The sequence below is a fragment of the Anopheles gambiae genome, chromosome 3 (genome assembly GCF_943734735.2).
Source record: "Anopheles gambiae chromosome 3, idAnoGambNW_F1_1, whole genome shotgun sequence".
NCBI lineage: Eukaryota > Metazoa > Arthropoda > Insecta > Diptera > Culicidae > Anopheles > Anopheles gambiae.
In genome coordinates, this window is record NC_064602.1 from 57,276,150 (window position 1) to 57,297,100 (window position 20,951).

At 45.2% G+C, this 20,951-nt stretch overlaps 1 long non-coding RNA gene across 1 annotated transcript; it reads right to left on the reverse strand.

The window, feature by feature from the left end:
* Positions 1-1,493: 1,493 nt before the first annotated feature.
* LOC133393528 (uncharacterized) lies at positions 1,494-19,466 on the reverse strand. The gene is made up of 2 exons (XR_009766236.1): positions 17,770-19,466; positions 1,494-2,785 (listed from the first exon to the last, which is right to left on the reverse strand). It is a non-coding gene; the product is annotated as an uncharacterized LOC133393528 (long non-coding RNA).
* Between the last annotated feature and the right edge of the window lie 1,485 nt (positions 19,467-20,951).

Sequence of the window (20,951 nt, forward strand, 5' to 3'; positions counted from 1 at the left end):
CATATTCTCATCGATGACAGCTTCATAGCTCCTTTTCAATTCTGGATCGCGTTTGAATCGCCGCTCGAGTTGCAGGAAACGCTTAAGTGCTGTATCTAGAGAGCTCCCAATAATCTCCTTGAAATTGGTCTTAAATGGAAGCTTCACTACGTATCTACCCTCTATGTCTCTTGTGTGATACTGCCGAAAATGCTCCTCACAATCACGTTCTTCTTGAGATTGTTTAGTCGATACTGGTAACTCGTCAACTACCCAAAAACGTTCTATCTGTTTGGCCAAATTGTACTCATCGCTGACAGTACACACTAGTGATGGGTAACCGGAATCGCACCCACGGCTCGGAATCGCTTCCGAGCATTGCTACTCCGGCTCCGATTCCGAAAAATTCAAATCGTCGATTCCGCCCGGAGCCGTCGGAGCCGTCCGGAGCCGTCCGAAGCCGTCCGGAGCTGTCGGAGCCGTCCGGAGCCGTCCGGAGCCGTCCGGAGCCGTCCGGAGCCGTCCGGAGCCGTCCGGAGCCGTCCGGAGCCGTCCGGAGCCGTCCGGAGCCGCTAGTCGGCAGCTGGAGCCGTCGGAGCCGTCGGAGCCGTCCGGAACCGTCGGAGCCGTCCGGAACCGTCGGAGCCGTCCGGAGCCGTCGGGGCCGTTGGAGCCGTTGGAGCTGTTGGAGCTGTCCGGAATCGTTGGAGCCGTCGGAGCCGTCCGGAACCGTCGGAGCCGTTGGAGCCGTCGGAGCCGCTAGTTGGCAGCTGGAGCCGGTCGGAGCCGTCGTAGCAGTTGGAGCCGACGGAGCCGTCCGGAGCCGTCCGGAGCCGACGGAGCCGACGGAGCCGTCCGGAGCCGGTCGGAAGAGTCGTAGTCGTTGAAGCCAACGGAACTGGTAGGAGACGTTGGCGCCGTCAGTGCCGTCGAAGCCGACGGAGCCAGTTCGAGCCGTCGGAGTCGTTGTAATAGTCGGAAGTCTTCGGAAGCGCTTTAATTTCCCGATATCAGCGATGATTTCATTTCAAAAAACAGCTTACGATTAAAAAGTAGTCTTCTTCATTTATTGCTCTGAAGGTTTTTTTGTATTTTTTTTTAAACAATAAAGTCAAAAACAATTGTTTGCTCCGTATATTTAGGGAAAAACTATGAATCAAACTATTATTGATCTTTATTTTCATAAAAGATGGACGGATGATTGATAGTTATATTCTTTGTCTTGTCCATGTGCCATCATGTTATTCGGTAAAAAACAAGTGCGGCCTAAACCATACACGTTAGTCGATGTAAACAACCGTGCAAAACTGCCATAATTACACTCGTCTGTCTCGTTGTTTCGTATTTTATCAAACCCACCTCCCGTCATAGTTCTATTGCTCCTTGACCTCCTAATTTAATTCATTTTTTTCTATATATTGTAAAACCTCGAATTTTACTAATTTGAACTAAACGTTGAACTTATAAAAGGCACAAAATAGCAAGGCAGAAGAATTAACAGAAGGCTGAAGGTGTTGTCAGTACAACGATCCGTAAACGAATGATCTTTATTTTGACATTCAGATTATCGCACAGTTGTCACGGTGATGGTCATATTCTGATCCGGCATATTGGGCACTATGGTCTTATCAGGGGTCAAATCTCCAGGATATTACAGCTCGGCTATCCTGACAAACAAATTGACCTCAATTTGAGCGGCTTTACTGTAGAAATCTTCAATACTTATTGAACAGAGCTGGCATGAGAATAACTCACATACTTTCAATCACAACTGCTTTTCTGACCAACATCTCCTCCGGAAGTCTTGCTGAAGTTTACGGAAGTTACAGCCAAGCATAAGGACGATGATGATATCGAAAGGTGTTGATCCGGAATGATGTCGTCATGTGATGCGTAAAGTTGGGTCAATTTCAAGGTGTGTGTCAATTTCAATCACAGCTGCTTTTCTGACCAACATCTCCTCCGGAAGTCTTGCTGAAGTTTACGGAAGTTACAGCCAAGCATGAGGACGATGCTGATATCGAAAAGAACTGATCCTGAATGATGTCGTCATGTGATGCGTGCGGTTGAATCAATCTCATAGTGGGTGTAAGTACTGCTGCCGCTGATCGGCATCTCCTCCAGAAGTCTTGCTGACGTTTACAGAAGTTACAGCCAAGCATAAGGACAATGACGATCAGGATGAACCTGAATACTGAACGACACCACGATGATTGTTGTTCAACAGCTCAGCATGCTACAACTGATGCCACAGCACTCGAACATGACGCGGCGGTAGAGGGTGGTAGCGGGGTCAATCCATAAAGTGGCGGAAGGCAATACACACGATGAATCGGAGGTGATGACAACACGGCATGCGGTGCACATGCAATAACAGAAGTGATGCGCGAAGTTTTTCCAGTATTCCAAGTATGAGCGATGATGAAAGAATAGCCAGCGGCCGTATTCATACTAAATGGCGGCGCCGCCATTGTCGTGCAACATGAACAAGATGGCGGCCACACAAAATGCAAATTCTGGATGGCTGGTGTCTATGCGGTTGCAGGGATCGAGATCGTTGCGGCTGGTGAATCTGGCGTAATCTGGTCTAGCCATGAGGCAAATCGTTGCCTAAACATCGAATTTGCTGCCTATACCGGCAAGCACACACAGAAGCTTCTCGTTTTTGCGCATTGCAATGGCAGATGGTAGCGTCATCTCACACACAAACAAACAAACTCTTCGATACACAATCTTGTGCCGTGCTGGATTGGACAGAAAAGCAGGTGCAGGCGATAAGACGTATCCCACTTCTGAGATGTAAAACCTCGAATTTTACCAATTTGAACTAAACGTTGAACTTATAAAAGGCACAAAATAGCAAGGCAGAAGAATTAACAGAAGGCTGAAGGTGTTGTCAGTACAACGATCCGTAAACGAATGATCTTTATTTTGACATTCAGATTATCGCACAGTTGTCACGGAGATGGTCATATTCTGATCCGGCATATTGAGCACTATGGTCTTATCAGGGGTCAAATCTCCAGGATATTACAATATCCAGGATACGGAGCAAACAATTATTTTTGGCTTTATTTTTGAAAAAAAAACACACACACAAAAAAGCTTCATACCAAAAGACTCTTTTTTTACTGTTTTTTACAATAAAATTATCACTAATTTCGGGAAATTAATGCGCTTCAAAATGCTTCCGACTATTACAACTACTCCGACGGCTCCGACGGCTCCGGACGGCTCCAACGGCTCCAACGGCTCCAACGGCTCCAACGGCTCCGACGGCTCCGGACGGCTCCGGCTGCTGACTAATGGCTCCGGACGGCTCCGACGGCTCCGACGGCTTCGGACGGCTCCGACGGCTCCAACGGCTCCAACGGCTCCGACGGCTCCAACGGCTCCGGACGGCTCCGACGGCTCCAGACGGCTCCGGCTGCCGACTAGCGGCTCCGGACGGCTCCGAACGGCTCCGAACGGCTCCAGACGGCTCCGAGGTCGGAGTTTTGCACCTACCTTCCGGAACCGCTTCCAATTTTGGCGGAGTCATTCGGAAGCGATTCCGGATTTTTGTTGAATTTACCCATCACTAGTACACACGCTAGCTTCAGGTATATTACATTGAGGGATGCACTGTATTTTACCCATGGTGATCCAACCAAAAACAGTTTTGACTAAAGCTGGTAGTGGTCCTTCGGCCTTTTTAATATAAGGTCGGTTTCCTTCGACTGACAAAAAATCGACAAAACATTCCGATCCCAATAGCAACTCCATGTCTTGCATTTTATCAAAATTTGGATCGGCAAAGTCGAAATCTCAAGGTAAGTTGGTTCTTATTGCTGCTACGTCTACACTTGGTTGATATCCAGTAATCCTCGGCATCAACACAAAATCCATCTGCTGCTCATACTTCTCGTTTCGAGCAGCAATTGATGTGTATACGGCAGAAGCAGAAACACTCCGCCTACCAACACCAAACAGACGCATGCCATTTATGTTTTTCGCCAAACCAAGTCGTTCACAGAGGGCCTCTGTCATCAAATTGACTTGTGCACCATTATCTAATAGGGCTTTCACAAAAATCCATTGCCCGTTTGCTGATTTAACCTTTATAATTGCCGTAGATAGCAACACTTGATTCGCTTTTGCTACCGGAATACTAATAGCCGTCAAATTGGTTACCTCATGCTGTCCATCGAAACGTCGATCTTGTGGCTGAATGCTCTGTTCCAGCTTTAAATTACCATGCATTAAGGTATGATGCTTACCAGAACAATGAGTGCACCTGAATCTCGACTTACATGTCTTCGCCCAATGTCCAGGAGATAAACAGTTGTTACACAATTTTCTCGCTCTTACGAATGAAGCCCGCTCCTCTAGTGTTAATAATTGGAAAGCGCCACATCGCCCTAGATGATGCCCTTCGTTGCAATTTTCGCAAACTATTGGTGAGTTGCTAGCCAAAACATTTGCCACTAAACGCCGTTGAGGGTGCCTTCCTGTGAGACGATAGTCCGCCGCTGCCGCATCAAGAATTATAGTCTGTGAATGTAGGCTGAGCCGGTCTCGTAGTACAGTCGTCAACTCGTACGACTTAACAACATGCCCGTCATGGGTTCAATCCCCAAATAGACCGCGCCGCCATACGTAGGACTGACTATCCTGCTATGGGGGGAAATCTATTAGTCACTGAAAGCCAAGCCCACAAGTGGGTACAGGCAGGCCTTGACCGACATCGGTTGTTGAGCCAAAGAAAAAAAAAAAAAAAAAGAATGTAGAAAATCATAGAGTTCACTGATCGAGTGTTTACCTGTCGCTTCCACCTGCACCTCCCAATCGTGCTTGGTTTCCTCATCCAGCTTAGATACCAAAAGTTGGGTTAGCAGCATACCATAACCTGATGCATCTTCCCCTAGTTGGGACAACAGTTTCGTATGCCGTTCAAATCCGTCCACTAAGTTATGTATGCCTTCGGTGCCTTTGCTTCTCAATTTTGGCCAATTAATGATCGCATTCACGTGTTGTTTTGTCAGAACATACTTGTTGTTAAACCGCTTTTTTAGCATTTCCCATGCGGGTTCATAACTGGCATCACACGTTGGAAATGTGTCAATGACCTTTAGTGCTTCACCCTTTAGAGATGACCGCATGTCACACATTTTGTGAGTTCCACTTAGATGCTTGTTATCGTGCACTAATGAGACAAATAGATCATGAAACGACGATCTTCGAATTTTCCAGAAAATTCAGGTAGAGTGATTTTCGGTAGCCTCATGCTTTGTGCATTGTTTTCTACTAGTAATGGCCCAATTTTCCTTTCATCACAGCTTGACTCTTCATCTAGTGCAGTAAGAAGGCCAGCTTTAGTTTTGTAGAATAATTAGAAAATTTTGTTCGCCGTTTCTTGATGCATTGGCAGTTCAGCAGCCGGACACTCGTCTTCGATCGCTTGACGGTTTTCATCAAATCGTTTGTATAAATCATTTACATTATCGAGGCGGCACTTCAATACCATGCATGCATCTCTTCGGCGTACTTTCAACTCTAATTCAGCCATTTTCTTTACAACCTTTTCTTTGAGCGGAGTATCAGTATTTTTCTTTAGTGGTGTAACGTATTTCACTGCAGATTTTCGAAGAATCTGTTTGCTCACCGAAGTAATTTTGTTTGCTGGTACTGTCGTCCTTACTTTAAATTTCGCACGCGTTTACATCTGTTTTCAACAACCCTTTCCCATAGTGCGCTTCGTGTGCACGTTACTTTCACTCTCGCTCTCGCTCTCCTTACACTCTCGCTGCACTGGCTTACTGGTAGGTTTCTGCCCGCTTTCCAATGTACGTGTACATGTGTGTACGCGTCCGCGTGTACACTATCCCTACAATCTATCAGCACGAGATTGCCTCTTTTAGGGCACAATTAAACCACGCGTAATTCACTTACGATCTTCACGAAACTAACTGTGCACAATTTTGCACAGAAACTTTTCGCCTTCACGTGAATTTTACGCAAACTTGGAAGTCACTAACTGCACACTACTCTGCACAGTATCCGCACTAACACTTTATCTAATGATCCTGGTCACGGCACCAATGTTCGGATCGTCTCTATAGTGTGAGTGTTAATCGCGGTAGTTAATTCTGATCAATTTTATTTCCGATGTTCTCTTCTGGAAGTTCTCCTTGTGTGTTTATTCTAATAACTATAGAACCGGTATGAACAAACCGGTTCTAACGCTAACGGTTTACCGCTAACGTTCACCGTTCCTCGATCAACAAATTCAATATGAACTAAAACCGAACAGGCATGACCCGTCACAGTATACGCTCGGTAATCGGCATTTTTTAATCCCCACGCTCGATAATCCGCAACTCGATAATCTGCATGTATTACAATCAAAACCATGAGGTGAATAGTATTCGGTCAAAAGTAATGAACTATGATTAAAAATATAAATATCTTTCTATTTTTTAAATTATAAACTTCTTTGAAAAACCTGAAAATGTATGTAATGTAACAATTAACTCATGAACCGTGACAAAAATAAGAAATCACGTCAAAACGTTATTCCATAATCTGCACTCAATCAAGTTCAGATTACCGAGCGTATACTGTATTCATAAAAGAAGATTATTTGTTTCAGTCACTTTTTCGTATGAATGTTTTCGATACGTTTTCATACATTCGACTTTACAGTAGCAGCCACCTATCATTGGACTACTTCAAAGTCCATATAATACAGAGGTCGATGCATAGCTCGATTTTGGTCAACCATTTTGAAAGCTTATTTTTGACAGTTAGATGAAAGAGCGTTCACAAACGATTCCAAACAACCATACACTTTTTAGGGCTAATTGTGCATTTTGTGCTCAAAACTTAGTTTAACTATACATTTCTTTCTCATGAACGTGGCATGGAGTAGTTTTTTCAGTCATTTCATCACTTAAAAACGACCACAATCAGTAATCTGGCCTCTTAGCTTTGACCCTCTTGAGCTGCACAAGATTTCGTCGTAATTTCGGGCACTGATCTTGTTGTAATTGATAATTTCACTATAATTCTATCTTTTCTTGATATTCGCCAACTTTTTAAAGTACAATATTACAAACAAACGATGTAAAAATGGCCAAAAATGCTTTCAGACCACTACATGCACAACAACTAAAACCTCAATGTATGCTACGATGAAACTATTGAAGCTTTTTCATCCAGCTGTCAAAACTTTCCCACCCTTTTTGATCAAATGTTCTGGACGACTCGACCTCTGTATTATATAGACTTTGGGACTACTTATTGGAAAACTTTACTTACACGTCGTAGAAGACCACGGAAAAACGTTCAATTATTCAATTCTGACTGTAATTTGTATCATTGTTCTCCATACCTTTCAAAACACTAAAAACTAAGTCGGCGTTGCGTTTTCTACAGTCGATGTGGTTGCCATTGTATGGATGTAAACTAAACAAAAATCATCCAAGCTACCGCTGGAAAGTAACGCTGATCAGCCCTGCCTAGAATTTTATAAAAGTGATTTTTACAAACGGATTGCCACCGACGAAGAAGGAAGCAGTTTTCAAACATAAACAAACAGTTTAACCTCCAGAGTTCCAATGGTAGTTCCAGACAATTCGATCGTAGTAGCACACGATTCGACCGTTGTGGAACGCGATTCAACCGTGGATGCACGCATTCGATCGTAGTGGCATGCGATTCGAAGCAGGCGGTTTGCGATTCGTTGCACACGGCACGAGATTCGAACGTAGCTGGAAACAGGTGTAAATACAGTCAACTCTCTCTTATTTGAGAGGCGATGGGACTGTCGAATAAGAGGGGTTTTCAAATTACAGAGGTTGAAAGTGAATGAAAGGTCCATACAAACAAGAAAGAGACAGCACATTTAGTATGCAGCCTTAACTGTTGCTATAGGAAACTGCGAACACGATTGCCAATTTGAGCATACATCATTCAATAACCATGGCAACACCATACACAAATAAGAGGGATACAGATTTCAGAGGTTTTTCAAATTAGAGGAACAAAAATGTACTAAAAATGAAGGGACTGTGGAAAATGTTCAAATAAGAGAGGTTTTTCAAATTGGAGAGGTGTCAAATAAGAGAGGGTTCACTGTATATAAATAAATAACTTAAAGTTTCTGATCGTCCACATGAGCCTTGAAGAATCATTTTAAGATTATTTACACAAACACTAGCTAAAGATGGCCCGGTTACAGGATTTTGCAACAGAATCCCGAGTGTTTTTGTATCACTCGAGACTGTACTCAAACTTTATCTTTATCTAAATATCGAAATCGACATATCTTTATCGATATTTTCTTTCACGATCGAGCACATCGTCCTTACATGGCCTGAACAACAATTCTCCAAGATGTTTGGTCCCTAGTTGCAGCATCTTAACCATGTAGATACCCATTCTCCGACAAAACTTACTTTATCTGATCCAGATTACCGACCCCTTCTTGGCGAGACATGTGTTCGGTATCCTCATAACATGCCCCAGCGATCGTATCCTGTCAGCCTTCACCATCTTCAGGGTGCTCTATCCGCCGTACAGCTCAGCAAACTCGTTGTTCATCCTTCTGCTCCAAACTTCATGCTCGAACACACCACCAAAGGTAGTTGGAAAATGCGTCACTCAAACACGCTCAAAGTGTTTGCGTCTTTCGCTCGAATGATCCAGGACTCGTGTCCATAGAGGACCACCAGGCGAATCAATGTGCGTTATATCTCATATTTCATGCGGGCTGAGTCTTCTGGATCTCAGCAGTCGATGAAGCCCATAGTGTTGTGGGCAGCCGTGCGTGCCGACCCCTGGACTTGCCGTGGCAGTTGCTCTGCCACCGGTCAGCGTCCAGGGGGACGACAGTGTGTACACGCACACTGTCGCACACACTAAGCGCGCAAGGCTTAGTGTGTGCCGAGTGCCGAGCAGAGTGTGCACGAAGGCCGATCGAGCAGGAGCTCTCGGCAGGGGCGCTCGGTGCGGCTAGTGCACGGCCCATACAGTATACGTTTAAAGTGTTTGTTAATTATGTATTTTATTTATATCGTATGTTTAATAAGTGTTTAAATAAAGCAAAAGTGTCTAAACACAACAGTGGCGACGAGGATGGGATCCTCCTGCGTAAGGGGGATCTCAGTACGAACCCGCGAACGCCATCGCGATTGGGCACGTCTTTCGCTGCATCATCGCAGCGGCCATCGCGATGTCAAAGGTCCGGGAATCCCGTGGAATGATTGGGCCGCCGCCACCGCCAAGACCGAGGCCCCCGGCTGCCGTCCCATCAAGGGGACCGTATGGGCAGCGCTGCACACTCTCGGCGACGTGTGAAGGTCGCCGGGCTGCAGTCCAAGCAACGCCGGCTGCGTCATCGGTGAGGAAGCTTTCCGCCTTGCTGCCGGGCTATGGGCGAGAGCGTCATCCGCCAGGCTGCAGCCCCAACTTCAGCGGGCGAGGGTTAATGCTGCCTTGCAGCTACAACAGCAGTCGTGCCACTGTGTCCTAAGAGGGCGAGGGATCTAAGCCGCCCTGGATGCAGTGTGGAAAAGGGACGAGGACACATGCCGTCCCGGGTGCTGCTCTGTACTATGGGGGCGAGGTTGTCATGCCGCCCCGGAGACAGCCACAGTGTCTAAAGAGGGCGAAGGTTTTATGCCACCCTGGATCCAGCACTACGAGCAACAGGAACGTGTGAAGGAAGAGCGAGGGTCCATGCCGCCCTGCATCAGCATCAGCAGCAGAGCGCAGCGGCAACAACAGCAGGAACGTGTGAAGGAAGGGCGAGGGTCCATGCCGCCCAGCATCAGCATCAGCAGCAGAGCGCAGCAGCAACAGCAGCAGGGACTTATAAAGGTAGGGCGAGGGTCCATGCCGCCCAGGATCAACAACAGCAGCAACAGTGTCACAGTTTCTAAGGAGGGTGAGGCCGCCCTGGATGCACCATCGCAGGTTGGAATGGGGGCGAGGTGGTCATGCCGCCCCGGCTACAGCTAGTTCGTGAGAAGGGCGAGAGTCTATGCCGCCCGTGGTTCATCTTCAGCACCGCCGCTACAAGATCGTCATCGCCGACCCGGAGCAAAGGGACGATAGCGGGGCAGAGAAAGGCGTAGGTACACGCAGCATCACCGCCGCCGCAAGTAATCGTTGCCGACGATGATCGAGCGCGAATGAGGGTGATGGCGGGGCGGAAAAGGGGTACCGGTAGCCGTAGGGCAAGCAGAAGCGTCCGCGCCACAGCATCCACCGAATACAACAGCATCGGCCGGAGGGTGTCACCACACCGGTATTCCCTCAGTGGAATATCCCGTGTCGGTTCGACCCCTCCGGATAAATAAAGGGGGAGATGTTGTGGGCAGCCGTGCGTACCGACCCCTGGGCTTGCCGTGGCAGTTGCGCTGCTACCGGTCAACGTCCAGGGGGACGACAGTGTGTACACGCACACTGTCGCACACACTAACCCAAGTAGCAGAGCCGAAGTTGTTCAGAGATTTTTCTGTGTGCCAAAGCGAGATACCCTGTCTTCTCTCTCTAGATTTTGGACAGCAAACAGCTGCGCGTGTAGAGGTGTGTGCGTGTGACGAAAAACGATGGATGAAAAACGCGAGGAGCGGGATCTGAACCCAACCCAAGTAGCAGAGCCGAAGTTGTTGAGAGATTTTGCTGTGTGCCAAAGCGAGAGGCCCTGTCTTCTCTCTCTAGATTTTGGACGGCAAACCGCCGCCCGTGCAGAGGTGTGTGCGTGTGACGAAAAATTATGGATGAAATACGGGGGAAGCGGGGTCTGAAGTCTTTCGTTCGTCACACACACACATGCATTTACCAGCGGATATCGCTGGACCGAGTCTACCCATCCCTCTCGATCCACCATGATTTTTCTGCTATCGCGCTCATCCGGGTGTTAGGCATCCTCAGTCTGTCCAGAACTTTCCCTGTGGAAGGATGTACTGAAGTGAGGTGCGATTTCTTGTGCAACGTACTTTGCTCATTTACGTTTTGTGCCGTGTTCCTTCTTCCTCAGTTATGGAATGATTTATCCTAGCAAATTGTTGAGGTAAGTTTCTTGCTGTGTGCTTGTGCAGGTACATTCAACTAACCCTTGGCGTCTAAAAAGTTACAGGTGTGTGCGCTATTTATCAACGACTACCTGCTAGCCTCGTCAACAATCTTCAAAGTGAGCGACGGAAAGAAAACATTTTCCAGTTTTAAAATATTAAGGTAAGTTTTGATCTAATCCTATGCGCTAAACTCTCCATAGTAATACATACTACTTACATTCATTATTGCTTCATTCAGCCCCCGGTGAGGACGTCATTACTTAACAGAAGCCGGTTCAACACGCGCAGCTCCTGTTCATGACGTCATCACGAAACTGAAGCCAGCTGAACACGCGCAGCACGGATGGTACCCCGAGCGCGGTAGGAGGAAGGAAGAACGAGAGGAGGAAGACCGGTAAATTTGGAAGGGGGAAAGCGTTCTACCGTCTACACAGCGGGAGTATGCCAAAACACATGTGGGAAGGGAGAGGTATATTATTCAATAAACAGCATGCGAATGTGTGCATAAAGCAAATGTGAACAGCCTCATCATTTCTATAAGCAATCCGAAAAAGGGGGTGGAGCAAACACATTGGTATGCGTGAGCGGCTGAAGAAACCAGAACGTTTAGATGTGTGCGTGACGGATGGTTCGGGCGCCTGTGGCGAAGCTCTCGACAAGACTGCAAACGAGAGCTTTGTGGAGAGCTTTGTAGGGAGCTCAGATTACACAGGCCGCCGTCGGTTTTTGCGTCCTTGGGCTGCTTCTACATGCCCCTCGCCTGAAAGACGCACACTTTTACATTCTCATTGCTAGTAGGGAGGGCCTCTCGCTTTGGCTCACAGAAAAACATCTCAACAACTTCGGCTCTGCTACTTGGGAAGTCTTTCGTTGGTCACACACACACACACACACACACATCCATATACCAGCGGATTGCGCTATATCGAGTCTACCCATCTCTCTCGATCTACCATGATTTTTTCTGCTATCGCACTCATCCGGGTGTTAGGCATCCTCAGTCTGTCCAGAACTTTCGTTGTGGAAGGATGTGGGGGAGTGATGCGCGATTTCTTGTGTCCCCTACTTTCCTTGTTTACGTTTTGCGCAGTCTTGCTAACTTGTTGAGGTAAGTTTCTTGATCTCATATGTGCTTCAATGTACTAATTCAACTAATGCTTATCGTCTTCAAAGTTACAGATGCATGCACCATTCATCAAGCCTACCTGTTGGCATCATCATCAAAGTGGGTGACGGAAAGAAATTGTTTTCCAGTTTTACAATATTAAGGTAAGTGTTGCTCTCATCATATACGTAAAACTATCCAAAGTAATACGTACTACATGCATTAATTATTGGTTCATTTTTATTGACAGCGTTCAGCACAACTCAGCCACAAAACAACGCACTGGATTACGCTAAGAACCTGTCGAAACGCGCGCAGCCCCCGGGCACGGTAGGAGAAAGGAAGAACGAGAGGAGAAAACTAAAGCCAGCGCGCAGCTCTGATGGTACCCCGGACGCGGTAAGAAGAAAAAAGATCGAGAGGAGGAAGAACGGTAAATTTGGAAGGGGGAGACCGTTCTGCCGTCTCCACAGTGTGAGTATGTCAAAGCACGTGTTGGAAGGGAAAGAAAAAGTGTGGAATAAAACGCATGCGAATGTGTGCATACACCAAATGTAAACAAATTGTTGGAGTTTGCACCGACGCCTAATCTGACAGCAGTGTGAACACCTTACAGTTTATACTAACCTTTGTGTTCACACCTTTCTTTATTTTGTTACCTTGTTTTGTACCATGTAAATATCTTGATCAGACAAAAAATGAACTTTGTAGTTGAGCTTAGACCGTCAGCCAGAACGGAACCACTGCGTTTGTTGGATTTATTCCTTTTATTAAGCTTAACTCAACAGGTTATGGGCTTATGGTTATGGGGTTATGGTTAGAGGCTAATTGCGTAATTTCTGCTGCATAATATCTTGACCAGTCAGAGTCGAGTACGTGTGTGAAAATTACGAGTGAATTCGGTCGCGCTTCCGAATAGAAATCCACAGTGCTAAGCAGCTACGAGCAGTACCGAATACAAAATGGTGGACAGCAAGATGTCGTTCCCGAAACTAAACGCAACAAATTGGAGCACTTGGAAAGTGCGTATAGAAAACTTGCTACAGCGTGATGATCTTTGGGAGGTTGTGGAGAAGCAACCGGAGACTAAGAACATAGCAGATGATGATTGGATGTCCGACAATAGGCACGCTAAGGCAACTATCATCTTATCGCTGGAAGACAATCAGCTCCCATTAGTGAAAAACAAGGAAACGGCACATGATGTTTTTCAATGCTCTCAAGAAACATCACGAGAAAAATACGCGATCGGTAAAAGTTTCACTACTGAAGAAACTTTGCGCGTTGAACCTGGCAGAGCATGGTGATGTTGAACAGCATTTATTTAAAATCGACGAATTATTCGATCGCTTGAGTGCAGCTGGAATGGCTCTCGACACCGACACGAAAATATGCATGATTTTTCGTAGCCTTCCCGCATCGTATGATACGTTAGTGACAGCACTCGATTGTTTGTCGGATGACGACATTTCTGTGGAATTGGTGCGATCGAAAATAGCGGATGAAAACCAGCGCAGGATCGAACGTGAGTGTGGCTCAAACAATAGGAGCGACAAAGCACATAGCTCAGCAGAAAATAATCGACACCGTCCTCCCCGTCTTTGTCATTTTTGTAAGAAGCCCGGTCATCTCATGGCAAATTGCAAAAAGAGACAAAACCAAAGTAAGAACAATGGCAACGCGAAGACCGTATTGAGCGATGTTCCTGGAACAGCTTTTGTTGTTAACGGTGGGTGCAGCAACGCTTGGATTATCGACAGCGGTGCCAGTGCTCATATGTGCAACGACAAAGCCATTTTCACCGAATTGAACGAATTTGCTGGAGGTTTTATAACGCTCGCAAATGGTGAAAAGACAAGGGTTCTCGGAGAAGGAAAAGCGGTTATTTCTGTGATTGATGGTGATCAGGAGGATCGGCACATTACCTTCAGTGACTTGAAATATGTGCCCGGATTAGAAGCAAATCTAATCTCAGTAGATCGCCTAGCGAAGAAAAATATGAGTGCGATATTCGACTGCGAAGGGTGCAAAATTATCGACATGCATGGAACCATCGTGGCAACTGGCGTACGGTACAATGGTCAGTACTATCTACAGTTGGCGGAGTCGTCCATGAGAGCAGCCAGCGACCAACATCAGAATTGTCAGCATCAGTGGCACCGGCGTCTGGGACACCGCGATTGGGCGGCCATCGAGAGAATCAACAAGGAGCAGCTAGGCACCGGGTTGAAGATCATCGATTGCGGAGTGAAACTGGTGTGCGAGTGCTGCCTTCAGGGGAAATCTACCCGAGCCCCCTTCCCAGCTGTGACCGACCGGAAGTCGATGAAGGTGTTGGACATTGTGCACACAGACGTATGTGGTCCGATGGAAACACTAACACCGAGTGGCAACAGGTATGTTATTCATATAGTCGATGATTTTAGCAAATTTACCGTAACTTGTTTACTACAGAAGAAATCAGATGCCACGGAGAAAATAATCGAATACGTAGAGTGGGTAGGAAATATTTTCGGCAGAAAACCTCGTTTTATTCGTTCTGATGGTGGAGGGGAATTCGACAACACAAGGTTGCGAAAATTTTACGTTGATAATGGAATTAAGCCTCAGTTCACAACACCCTATTCCCCTCAATCCAACGGCGTGGCAGAACGAAAGAATCGATCGATCACCGAGATGGCTACTTGTATGCTGATCGATTCGGGTATGGATAAACGTTTTTGGGGTGAGGCGATGTTAACGGCAACATACATGCAGAACCGCTTACCATCTAGATCCGTTAACAAAACACCGTATGAGCTATGGTGGAATCGTAAGCCGGACTTAAGACACATACGCATTTTTTTTAGTGACGCTTATGTTCATTTGCCGAAAGTGAAACGAAATAAGTTAGACGATAGAGCTATAAAGTTGAAATTGGTTGGATACTCCTCAGAGCATAAAGCTTATAGATTTGTGAATCCTGAAACTGACGACATAACAATAAGTCGAGACGCCCGGTTCATCGAACATGAAAATAGAAACAGCTTTGTAGAAGTTTCATTAGTTTCACGTTCTCAAAAGAATGCAAACGACGACAATGACGAAACGGTAATCGCACAGACAAGCGAAGGGGCATCAGGAGAGGAGGAGATCCAAAACACAGAAACTACAGAAACAGATGAAAATGCTAGCCCAGAAAGAGTAACAAGACCGCCTCCGTACCTTGAAGATTATGTTTTAGAGTACGCAGCTGGCGTAGCTTCGTGTGCTCGTGAAGAACCTTTAAATGTAGAAGAGGCCATGAAAGAAACAGAGTGGCGTGAAGCCATGACGTCCGAAATGCAATCACATCATAAGATTGGAACATGGGAATTGGTATCCCTTCCTAAAGGACGTAAAGCCATTGGTTCAAGAAGGGTATTTAAAATCAAAAGAAATGAGCACGATAAAATAGTTAAGTACAAAGCTCGTGTTGTAGCACAAGGTTATACGCAACGATTTGGCATTGATTATAGTGACGTGTATGCCCCAGTGACAAATCACTCGACATTTCGAACTTTTCTCACTGTTGCTTGTAAACGAAAAATGACAGTATGCCATCTGGATGTAAAAACGGCATACTTGAATGGAACACTAAGCGAAGAAATTTACATGCGTCAACCACCTGGTTTCGCAGTAAATGGGCAGGAGGAGCTAGTTTGTCGGCTTAAACGGAGCATTTATGGATTACACCAATCTGCTCGTTATTGGTATCGAAAATTAAACGACGTGTTAGCCAAACTAGCATTCAAAGCTTCTTCGGCAGATCAATGCATGTATGTAAAGTCTACAAATAATAATTCGATCTTCTTGCTTGTGTACGTAGACGATATGCTCATAGCCACATCAACAGAAGAAGAAGCCTTACTGATTCATAAAGATCTCAGTCGAGAATTTGAGATAACTTGTTTGGGTGAAATAAAGCATTTTCTAGGCATGGAAGTGCAGCGAGATGGAGGATGCTATAAGCTGAGATTGAAGCTATTTATCGAAAAATTATTGGAAGCCCATGGAATGAAAGATGCGAAATGTTCGAAATCGCCTATGGATCAGGGCTATTTGAAACAACAGTGTGATGAATCGGAACTGCTTGAAAATGTAACAGTATACCGCAGTCTGGTAGGAGGTTTATTGTATCTTGCTGTGACAGCTAGACCAGACATCGCAGCCGCTACAGCCATCCTCGGGAGAAAGTTTGCCGCACCTACCCAAACTGATTGGAATGCAGCTAAACGAGTACTGCGTTTCTTGAAAGGAACTAAAGAGAATTATCTGCGACTTGGTGGTGCTGAAAATGAAGGACTGTGTGGATACTCTGACTCTGATTGGGCTGGAGACACCGAGAGCCGGCGCTCAACGTCGGGATTCGTGTTCATGTACTGCGGAGGAGCTATATCTTGGGCCAGCCGTAGACAAACGTGTGTCACCCTATCATCTATGGAGGCCGAGTACGTGGCATTGTCACAAGCATGCCAGGAGACGATTTGGTTGCGAAAGCTGCTTCGAGATTTTGGAGAAAGCACATCAAATCCTACAGTCATCAAAGAAGACAACCAAGGGTGTTTGGCATTCGTGAAGACAGAAAGAACTCATCGCAGATCCAAACACATCGACACGAAAGAACGTTTCGTGCAGGAGTTGTGCGAAAGGAACGAGATCACCCTGGAATATTGTCCAACCGAGGTAATGATAGCCGACATCATGGCCAAACCGTTGGGACCGCAAAAGCACGAGTTCTTTTGTAAACTGCTCAATATCGAGTAGTTGTACGATGGAGTCGTCGGTGAGGAGGAGTGTTGGAGTTTGCACCGACGCCTAATCTGACAGCAGTGTGAACACCTTACAGTTTATACTAACCTTTGTGTTCACACCTTTCTTTATTTTGTTACCTTGTTTTGTACCATGTAAATATCTTGATCAGACAATAAATGAACTTTGTAGTTGAGCTTAGACCGTCAGCCAGAACGGAACCACTGCGTTTGTTGGATTTATTCCTTTTATTAAGCTTAACTCAACACAAATGTGCCTCATCATTTCCATAAGCTATCCGAAAAGGGGGTGGAGCAAACACATTTGCATGCGTGAGGTGCAGAAGAAATCGGAGCGTTATAGTATGTGTGAACGCGATCGTTCGGGTGGAAGGTGTCTATGTGTGCGTGAAACCACATTTACACTTCTACTGCAAGTGGGTACGTAAGTGGGTACATATGGGTACGACATGATCCCATACAAAACTTCGGCTTTTTGCGGACTGGGTAGGCTGGAATGTCCTCTTAGGACGTTTACGCCAATTAGAAGAAGAAGAACACGAGGCAAAATTAATTTATTTAAGTTTTCAACTCAACTGCTCATCAATACCGTTGTGTGTCCGATGAGATTTTTGTCAATCGCATTAATTCTGAGAACACTAAATTTTTCAACCTATGCACTGCTTCCATTCATGAAGGCAGAGTACAGTTGATCGTAATGATTGTCCATCTTCCATCAAAAGACACAGGGACCGCTACCGGCGTACGGGAAAGTTCGCTGATGGTCCCTGTAGCTCGATTCACCTCACTACACGTTTGATCAACACCCAAGCAATTCAATTGATTGTAAAACCTCGAATTTTACCAATTTGAATTAAACGTTCAAGTTATAACAAAGGCACAAAATCGCAAAGTAGAAGAATAAACAGAAGGCTGAAGGTGTTGTCAGTACAACGATCCGTAAACGAATGATCTTTATTTTGACATTCAGATTATCGCACAGTTGTCACGGTGATGGTCATATTCTGATCCGGCATATTGGGCACTATGGTCTTATCAGGGGTCAAATCTCCAGGATATTACAGCTCGGCTATCCTGACAAACAAATTGACCTCAATTTGAGCGGCTTTACTGTAGAAATCTTCAATACTTATTGAACAGAGCTGGCATGAGAATAACTCACATACTTTCAATCACAACTGCTTTTCTGACCAACATCTCCTCCGGAAGTCTTGCTGAAGTTTACGGAAGTTACAGCCAAGCATGAGGACGATGCTGATATCGAAAAGAACTGATCCTGAATGATGTCGTCATGTGATGCGTGCGGTTGAATCAATCTCATAGCGGGTGTAAGTACTGCTGCCGCTGATCGGCATCTCCTCCAGAAGTCTTGCTGACGTTTACAGAAGCTACAGCCAAGCATAAGGACAATGTCGATCAGGATGAACCTGAATACTGAACGACACCACGATGATTGTTGTTCAACAACTCAGTAGGCTACAACCGATGCCACAGCACTCGAACATGACGCGGCGGTAGAGGGTGATAGCGGGGTCAATCCATAAAGTGACGGAAGGTAAAGCACACGGTGAATCGGAGGTGATGACAACACGGCATGCGGTGCACATGCAGTAACAGAAGTGATGCGAGCTGCTTTTCCAGTATTCCAAGTATGAGCGATGATGAAAGAATAGCCAGCGGCCGTATTCATACTAAATGGCGGCGCCGCCATTGTCGTGCAACATGAACAAGATGGCGGCCACACAAAATGCAAGTGCTGGATGGCTGGTGTCTTTGGGGTTGCAGGGGTCGAGATCGTTGCGGCTGGTGAATCTGGCCATCTAGCCATGAGGCAAATCGTTGCCTAATCATCGAATTTGCTGCCTATACCGGCAAGCACACACAGAAGCTTCTCGTTTTTGCGCATCGTGATGGCAGATGGTAGCGTCGTCTCACACACAAACACACAAACTCTTTGATACACAATCTTGTACCGTGCTGGATTGGACAGAAAAGCAGGTGCAGGCGATAAGACGTATCCCACTTCTGAGATGTAAAACCTCGAATTTTACCAATTTGAATTAAACGTTCAAGTTATAACAAAGGCACAAAATCGCAAAGTAGAAGAATAAACAGAAGGCTGAAGGTGTTGTCAGTACAACGATCCGTAAACGAATGATTTTTATTTTGACATTCAGATTATCGCACAGTTGTCACGGTGATGGTCATATTCTGATCCGGCATATTGAGCACTATGGTCTTATCATGTATGAAATCCAATACCAACGGCAAAAAAGATCAAAATTCAATACTTTACCATCCTTGAATCGTAGATATAAACGTCTTTAAATGATTGACAGTTGTATCCCATGATTCTCATTCTCTCATGAGCGTCGAACGGATTTCGTCGTTCGAAGCCGGTACTCGCCCCGGTTGAGAAACACACCGTCACCGTAACACCGTCTCCGTAACACCGTCTCCGTAACACCGTCGCCGTAACACCGTTACTGTAACGGCGTCACCCCGTTGCCATGGAAGCGTTACGCTTTAAGGAAAATTTATAGAAACTATATATATATATATATATATATATATATATATATATATATATATATATATATATATATATATATATATATATATATAGAAATATATATATAGAAATTTATTTATATAGAGAAGATTAAGTTCGACAGTATTGTATATAGAGCTATGGTTAATGGTTAATGCATCCATTAGAAGTAAACGGTCTTTGGAGCCAAATTCCGTCGTCCTGAAATCAGTGCTAAATAGAGTTCGTGGCCCCTACTAGGGACCTGAAATGCTAGGGACTAGGGGCCTGTCAGTGAATCCGGTAATGAGATTATGTAAGAAAGTGCACTGCCGTCATTCGCCTGTGTTCGAGTGATTCCAATCCAAAAAGTAGGCACCTGGTACGGTAGCAGGGATAATTAGCGTCAAGAGACCAATTCAGACGGTACCAAAGGACGCATGAGAATTTTCTTTGGATTGATTCTAGCCTGTATTTTTCAGTTGGTATCCATATTATTGAAGCAAACTATAGAACAGGCCTAACCATAGCCCAATATAAGGATTTTAAGGTATATGGATCACTAAAGTCCTTTTTAACACGTAAGACAAAGACTTTTGAAATACATAACTCATAGTGATCTTGAAGAGTTAATCTACTATCTAGTTGTATACCTAAGTCACGAACTACATATGTGCGTGGAACTGAGCTGCACATAGTTCACACCCACGTTGTCTTTCTCCTCTCCTTTCCCATCTTCCCCTTTCTTTCAACTCGCTTTATCATTATTGGTTCTTGCAATCTAGCTAAATTGAGCGGGAGATTGAGAAGTTTTCGATCACTTTGCGCAGCGGGCTTGAACCCATGACGGGCATGTTATTGAGTCGTTCGAATTGATGACTATACCACGGAACCCTACAACTAAGATATTACAATCGATTACTAGTACGTAGTAAGCTAGTCTGGTGAATAGGTATGCACAAAGATAATACTATACACAGCAAGAAGTATTGTCAAGGAAATACATAAGGAAATAGAAAGAAGATTGAAAACAGAGGAAACTGTTAATCAATGGTTGATGATACAAGTTCATAAAAGAAAACCCCTACCAAAATTATTCAAAGGTAAAATTCCATTCGCTTGTTATAGACGTACGAAAAACAAAAAAAAAAAACAAATTTGATCGGAAATAAAATTGGTATCATGGGCAAATTGTTTTTACATTTTGTTAAATCCAAAGTAAAAAAACTTTTTTTTCTAAAATATCAAAAAATTTATCAAGGGGGTCGGCAATCGGAACGTACTTAAAGGGCGGCCCAGTCGTACAGTCGTCAACTAGTTTGAATTAAAAAAATGCCCGTCGTGGGTTCCAGTCTAGAGTAGACCTTCTCTCTGTAGCAAGGACTGACTATTTGGATGCGTGCTACTGAATAAAGTTTCGAAAGCTTGTATAGGCCGGCATGTCCGCGTTAGACGTTTACGCCAAATATAAGAAGAAGTTTGAG